The following is a 7800-nucleotide window of genomic DNA, read 5'->3' as shown; positions in this document are numbered from 1 at the left end:
AACTGACAGTCTGTGACCTATTTCTCACGTGTATACATATAGCTGCACAAATGCTTTGTATAATACAGAGTAAAGCCTTCAACTTAATCTACAAGCTCATCACCATCAGCCTCCCACCTTCTCTCTGGCTTCACCTGCCCCCACTAAGCATCTTTCCCTGCTACTTCCGACCTCCTGCCCGCTGCACTTCCTCACAGTAGACCTTATACCCACAGCATACTTCCCTCTTCTGCCTGCCTATTTAACTTCTCCTGGATCCATCCCAACATGATTTCGTCTTCAATCCCCTGGATGCCCTCCACTTTGGGTCAAGCACATTTTTAAAGTACTCCCACAGCACCCTATACTTAGTCTTCCAAAATATTTAGCACGTGGTATCAAAATTGTCAGTTGTCTTGTCTATTTCCCCATAAGTCTCTGAGGTCTTTGAAAGCAGGAGCCACATTTTATCCATCTTCGTATTTTCAGGAAAAGCCTATAGCATCTACTAAATACATCCTCAGTGAAGGGAAAAATAAGTCAACGCCACATTCATCCACATGGTATCATTTGACTCTGAGAAAGACCCTATCAGAGGTGTCTTACATCCAGAATACGATGAGGAATTATTCTAAGCATATTCTGGGGACGCGCAGTATGGTAGACTGGTTCTAACACTTTGGAGAGTTCTGAGAACAAAATGAAAAACTGAAATCAGTCTAGATTTGTATCCTAGAACAAAACAAATAGGTAGTCGATATGATAATCCCTATTTTCCAAATAACATACACTGGTAAAATGCTTCCCAAACCTGGCTGATTCCACTCCTGAGCGGTTACTCCAGAGATGGGGAATTGGGGGAGGGGATGGAAAGCGGGAAGTAGAGGAGGCTGAGCGAAGACACATGTCCATGGGAAGACATATAATAGACTGTCCATAGCGCCTTTATTTATAATAGCCAATCATTGGAAACATCTCAAGCTTTGCTCAACAGGTGAATGGCTAAACATTTTATGGTATATTTTTTTTTCTTTTTTAGTTTTCAATTAGCAATAATCGCACCTCGGATTAACCTCATTTGCTATGATACTGCCACTGGTATATTTATAGAATTAAATACTATTCAGCAATCAAAAGAAACAAACTACTAATACACGTTACACGGATGAATCTCAAAAACATTACGCTGAGTGAAAGAAGCCTTACCCAAGAGTACATATCGTATGATTCTATTTCTATGCAGATCAGAATAGGCAAAACTAATCTATGATAAAAAAAAGAAAATCAGAATGGTAGTTGCCTATTCTGGAATGGGCCACGAAGACACTTTCTGGCGTGATAATGTTCTATATTCTACACAGATATAATCTGTCTAATCTGTAAGTTACAGAGGTGTATGTGTGTGTGCGTGTGTGTATAGATATATAGATATTTGTCAAAATGTACCAAATGGCACACTTAAGATTTGTACCTTTCACTGTGTGCAATTTTTACCTTAAAACTCACAAATAATTACTGAGTTCTAACTAATGTTATACCTGCTGAAATGTTTGGGAATTAAGTGTACTGACGTGTTTAACTTATTTTGAAATGCATCGAAGATGGGACTGATGGATAGATAAAAGGATGGAAAGATGAAAAGATATGTGATAAACTAAATATAGCAAAACGTTAGTTGTAGCCTTTAGGTGGCCCGTATATTAATGCTCGTTGCATAATTCTTTCAACTTTGTTGTATTTGAAAATAGTTTATGACAAAATAGCAAGGGTAGAGCACATATTCTAATCCTTCATCCCAAGTTACTCAGGAGCAAGAAAGTGAGGTACAAACATGTTATTTATCTACATTTTGTTAAGTTTGCCAAGTGAGTTTGTATACAGCCATCAGCTACAGGTTGATGAGATTAATATTTAGAATCTACTGGGATTTGTCCCAATTTAATAATGTTGTGAGAACCCACATCCCAACACCCAGTTTTTTCTCTCACCTATCACAAATTAATGCCTGAAATTCCACGAATCTAGATTCACTTAATGAGGGAGAATAAGCCAGTAAATCAATAGTTAACCCACAATGAGAAAATAAGGTAATGGAGCCTTTCCAACTGGGAGTTATCTGAATATGTATTTTCATGAACGATATGGCAGGCCAAGAACAGAAAACTGAGGGGCAAATGCCTTCTAAGAGAGAATAAGAACACGTGAAAGTGTGCTCGACAATCTTGCCTCCTCTCAGCTGTGCCTGAGAAGTACCACACAGTAAAATAACGAAAACACAGCAATTCATCGAGATACTGAAGAAAAGCTTTTTTACCCCTTTGGGCCTCAATGACTTTAGCTGTAAAACACAGACAATCTTTCCTGTTATCCATAGCAGTTCCAAGATAAGATTTTCAGATAAAATACAGGAGGCCTAGTTAAATTGGAATTTGGGATAATCTGAATACTTTTAGGATATCTATGTTTCCACTATCGTGTGGTACATACTCACACTAAAAAATACATACATATTATTTACTCAACGTTCAGGTTCAACTGCACATTTTGTTTTACTATTGTTTCATATTTGTTTGTCTGTCTGTCTGTTGTTAAATCCGGCAACCCTATTCCAAGGGGATTTGAATATTAGAGCTCAGATTCATGCTATTTTGATGAAAAATTCCTTATGACTGATAAATCATACTCATTTTCAAAAGTGTAAGTATTACGTGTAAAAAGGATTTAAGTGCATGATGCAAATGGAGTTTCCTTTTTTATTATCATTTTTTTTTATTTTTTTAGATGGAGTCTTGCTCTGTTGCCCAGGCTGGAGTACAGTGGTGCCATCTCGGCTCACTGCAACGTCTGCCTCTCAGACTCAAGCAATTCTCCTCCCTCTTCCTGCTGAGTAGCTTGGACTACAGAAGCCCACCATGAAGCCCAGCTAATCTTTTTTTTTTTTTTAATAGTGACGGCTGGTCACTATTTAAAATATTGACCAGGCTGGTCTCAAACTCCTGACCTTGTGATCTGCCAGCCTCGGCCTCCCAAAGTGCTGGAATTACAGGTGTGAGCCACCACACCCGGCTGCAAATGAAGATTTTGAATTGTAAGTCATTCAGATGAGGCATCCCTGTTTACTGTAAGACAAATGTCTGATTCTGCAAAGGCTCTATAATTCAACACTGTGCCCAGCCTAAAAGGAATCATGGACACTTCTGTGACCTCTATTCAGATGGATAAGGAAAGAAACACCACAAGATACGTGGTGAATTTAAGTGAATTTAAGTGCATGATGCAAATGGGGTTTCCTTTTTTATTATCATTTTTTAATTTTTTTAGATGGAGTCTTGCTCTGTTGCCCAGGCTTATCCTCACACAGGATAAGGCCAGAAGCTAACGGGAGTCCTCTGTGATCTGGTCAACAGATCAATTCAATGCAACTGTCTCCATGTGTAAAATGTTGCACATGATGGGGGTAAGACTGGGGAAAGATACTTGACTTGGATAAATACATCTACTTCATACAAATTGAAGAACTGTTTTAACTGTGCCCAGCTCCAACTGAATGCCTCCACCCCAACTTAATGCAAGCACGAGATGTTTCTTACTCATCTGAAGTCAGAGTGGGTTCAAATAATAAACGTTAAATACCCACCCTGGAATCTGGAAGAGATCACTGAGGCTAACTGAACACTCCATCGTTTTATTTTAAAATTCTGTGTGAAATGGCCACTGATAAAAAATGAGTTTCTCCTCAAAATGTTGACTGAATCTGTTTGCAGGAAAAGGAGTGGGCAGCAGAGACAGTTGAAAACTCTCTGCTTGGGCATTCAGCTTCAGAGTGGAGAATTGAATATTTCAAATTTAAAAGTTGAGATTTAACTTCCAACATCAGGTATCATATTTTAGAAGCCACTGGGGTAAGAGTCAGTCCCAGAAGAGTCTTGTTTATTATTGTTTATTCTCATAAACGTAGATCATTGTGAAGGAAATGTGAAAGAGCTGAAAGCAAGAAGTTGCGGCCAGATAAAAGCTGACCTTCAGCGTCTACACAAGCTGTTTCTTCCAAGCTTCTTGAAACGTGCAGCTCCTTTACACGGCGAGTGAAAAGTTTGAGTTAGGAACATGTCACGTTTTGCATAAGCTTTTGAAATCTTGCCTAAACACTAACTGAGGTCACCCCTGAAGAAACAAAAGTGTTTACCTAAATGCAATCTCACCTTCACATACACATCACACATCTGATTTCAAATTTTCTATAAACGTTTTAAATACATTTGCCCTTCCTTTATAACATAACGTCTTTTCTTATACTATTTTAGGTTCTCAACTATTGTTTATTCTATCCATTCAGCACTCTATACCTAAGCTTTTTAGTTTTTAAAAGACTATGCATTAACTTTTCTTTTTATAACCCCTGCACAGCTTTTTTTTTAAATTGTTATAACAGCTTGTACTATGCCATGGCACCAGGATTAATTGTGTCTTCAGTCATTATCTTGTCCTTGTTTTTTTCAGACCTGTGGCCTCTGAAATTTCTCAAAACAGCTCAGGGCCTAAAAAGACATCTTCTTCACAATAGCATAAACTAATGCTCTGTAGACCCAACAATAGATGTTTATTGCACCTTACAAAACTACTTTAATTACCTTCAGATTACTGGTTTTATTCAAATAGATTCATTCTCATCTAAGGACGCCTGTGGACATTTACAAAAGTCTTTACAATGTAGTATTCTATAAAGAGCTATTATAATATTGGCCCTGGCTCATATTTTAAAAATGAAAAGGAGATAGATTCAAATTAAGTTTTTTAAAACCTTTAGGTATTAATATACCAGGGAGGTTGTATCACTGCGTATTATATGAGTTGGAAGCCTGGCACCTTAAGATTTCATTTTCTCTCAGTGAGTCCTGGACTTTTTCCAGCACAGTTACTACATTGTCATAATCAGGTTAATACATATCAGTCCACTGAGCACAACCAAGCCTCTAGTTTACGCTGACACATTTATACAGTTATTTCTTTACCTTTGAAATACGCACCAATTAAAAAGATAAAGCACTTGAGTCTATCTCCAAATCACTCTCATTTATACTCCATTACTTGAGTATATACTCCACATTACCTGTAAAAAAAATTCTGATATTTAGTATATAAGTAAAAATAATAATTTAGATATTATATGTTAAACAAAGTGTCGGACACTGTGCTAAGTGCTTCATTTGTATGAAGCACTTGGATAAATTTACTTAATCATTTAATCTTTATAATGTCATTTAATCTTTATAATGTCTCTAGGAAGTGTTTATATTGTTTCCATTCTACAGATAAGAAAACTGAGTCATAAAGAGGTAACCTGTTGATATTCCAAATCAAGTGGCACAGACTCAGAACTCCAAAACCCACTACGTGCTCAACCATTTTCTAATTTTTTAAATTTTTATAGACAAATTCAATTGTATTCTAATTTTAATATATTCAAATATTAATATATTAAGACACCATCTAATATATGATGTAATTTTATAACTGCACATTCCTATTTTATAAAAGTAAGAAATCTTGATAATGCCTAAAGATAGCTAACTTTCCTTATATCTCTAAAATTCTATAATTTTAATATTGTAGCTGAAAATAAATTTATGTATGACCCAGTTCACTTAAAAGAATCTCTAGAGATATGTGGATCTGATGGTCTTTTTTGGTCACCACTCACTATACCATGAACTAAAATAAATTTCACTATAGGCTTAGCCATTGAGAAGCTGTGCTTGCCTCCAAAGGTCAAATAACTAGAAGGAGGTTATTAAATATTCCCAACACTAAGAAATGATAAGTGTTCAAGATGATGGATTGCTTTGATCTGATCACTATATATTGTATGTATCAAAGCACTGCAATGCATCCATGAGTTTGTAGGATCATTACATGTTAATTTTTAATTGGGATTTATTTTTTTAAAAAAAGAAAAAGAAGATTGGGACACATGAAAATGTGCCCCTCAGAGGAAAGTCATTTTTAAAGACTGTCATCTTGCCCTGGCTTTTCTACCTTTTAAAAGGTGGCAAATCAATGGAGATGGGAAACTCTTAAGGTTAAGTGGTTAAATTGGTTTTGTCTCTAAACACAGTCCACACAGCTGCCTTTCAAAAGTTTCATTATAAAAAAACATAAGGAATTCAAGACATTCTTAAGGTATTAAAATATAAAACTGTTCAAATGTTTTGACGTAACAGCTTACCTGAATTTGGTTTTCAGGTATTTGGAGTGACACCCAAAATTTCCTTGGGTGTTTAATCAATTATCTCTTCCTCCCCTCTGTATTATCCTCCCTGATAGAAATTCCACTCTAACGCTAGGCCTTTTCATTGGTAATACATGGTTTCAACGTTGGTTTGAGGCAAATCACAAAGTCAGGTTGCTTTGTGTCTGGCCTCCCCTCCCTTCTTTTTTTTTTTTTTTTTTTTTTTTTTTTTTTTTGAGACGGAGTTTCGCTCTTGTTACCCAGGCTGGAGTGCAATGGCGCGGTCTCGGCTCACCGCAACCTCCGCCTCCTGGGCTCAGGCAATTCTCCTGCCTCAGCCTCCTAAGTAGCTGGGATTACAGGCATGTGCCACCACGCCCATCTAGTTTTTGTATTTTTAGTAGAGACGGGCTTTTACCATGTTGACCAGGATGGTCTCGATCTCTTGACCTCGTGATCCACCCGCCTCGGCCTCCCAAAGTGCTGAGATTACAGGCTTGAGCCACTGCGCCCGGCCCTCCCCTCCCTTCTTAAGCTCTCCAGCTGCATTTGCTCTAACCTTCTCTCTTCCTTCAGCACTTTTTTCACACCCAGCTGTCCTGGATTATTGTAGCCCCATCCCTTCATTGTTAGAGAAAGGCAACATAGTAAATGAACTCATAATGGGATGGCTAGCCTAAGACAATGCATTAATTTTGGGGAGAATTTTGGGCACCAAAGCTCTGAACAGGGAGGTGTTTGGGTTAAAGGGGCCTCAAATCAAGATAGTCTCTTATTATTCCTGCTGAGTTCAATCTACTGATAAATAAGTTGAATCCATATCTACTGCCCTCCCTTAAAGCAGAAGAGGAAAAAAACTTGCCTATAATATTTCAACTACAAATCGAAGTCAAGGGAATTTCCAGAAAGTATAAGTAGTCCTTAGTCGGCCTTCATTCTAAAGTAAAAAACTCACCAAAAGTAAAAGCAAAACTAACGAATCCCATTGCAATGTTTGGCAGCCTTCAAGAAGGCACCAGGAGAACCAGATGTCTCCCTAGGTATCACTCACGTTCCTACCATGAACTTCGAAGATGGAAGTCTTCAAACAGAAGTGCAAGGAGTCCCCAATGGAAGGCACTTTTATTGCCATGATTAATAAAAAACTTTCAAGTGTAAACGATCAAAGATGAATTTAAGTGAAAAGAGAAATAATGTATCAACTACAAAAGAAGGCCTTTTTCATGAATTTTTTAAGTGGATGTCAAATAAGTACCAAATTGCTTCGATATTTAGATTCCACGGGACAGGTTTAAAAGAATAGTGTTGCAGTTTCTTTTAGTTTTAAAGTAATCAGTTCCTAGACCCACCCATTTCACAAGTACTCTCCTAAACCGCTCTGCTGAAGAGCAATGGCTTCAGCCACCACCACGTGATCACACCTATTCTCCTTTCCCATTTCCTTGGATTAAGTTGGTGCAAACATCATCTCTGTTTTTGTCATTAAAATGTCATTTACTTTTAATGGCAAAAACTCCAATTAAATTTGCCTCAATCTAACACATTTGTCTTTTGCCCTCTTAAAAAAAGAAAGGCCTACCTCTGAAACTTAT

The 7800-nt window shown here is 37.3% G+C and overlaps 1 pseudogene; it reads right to left on the bottom strand.

Moving 5' to 3' along the window:
* Positions 1-965: 965 nt before the first annotated feature.
* LOC120362941 (U4 spliceosomal RNA) lies at positions 966-1087 on the bottom strand (annotated as a pseudogene).
* Positions 1088-7800: the final 6713 nt, after the last annotated feature.

The sequence above is a fragment of the Saimiri boliviensis genome, chromosome 14 (genome assembly GCF_048565385.1).
Source record: "Saimiri boliviensis isolate mSaiBol1 chromosome 14, mSaiBol1.pri, whole genome shotgun sequence".
Taxonomy (NCBI): domain Eukaryota; kingdom Metazoa; phylum Chordata; class Mammalia; order Primates; family Cebidae; genus Saimiri; species Saimiri boliviensis.
Note: the sequence above shows the minus strand (reverse complement) of the source record. Positions and strands in the feature narration are given on the sequence as shown.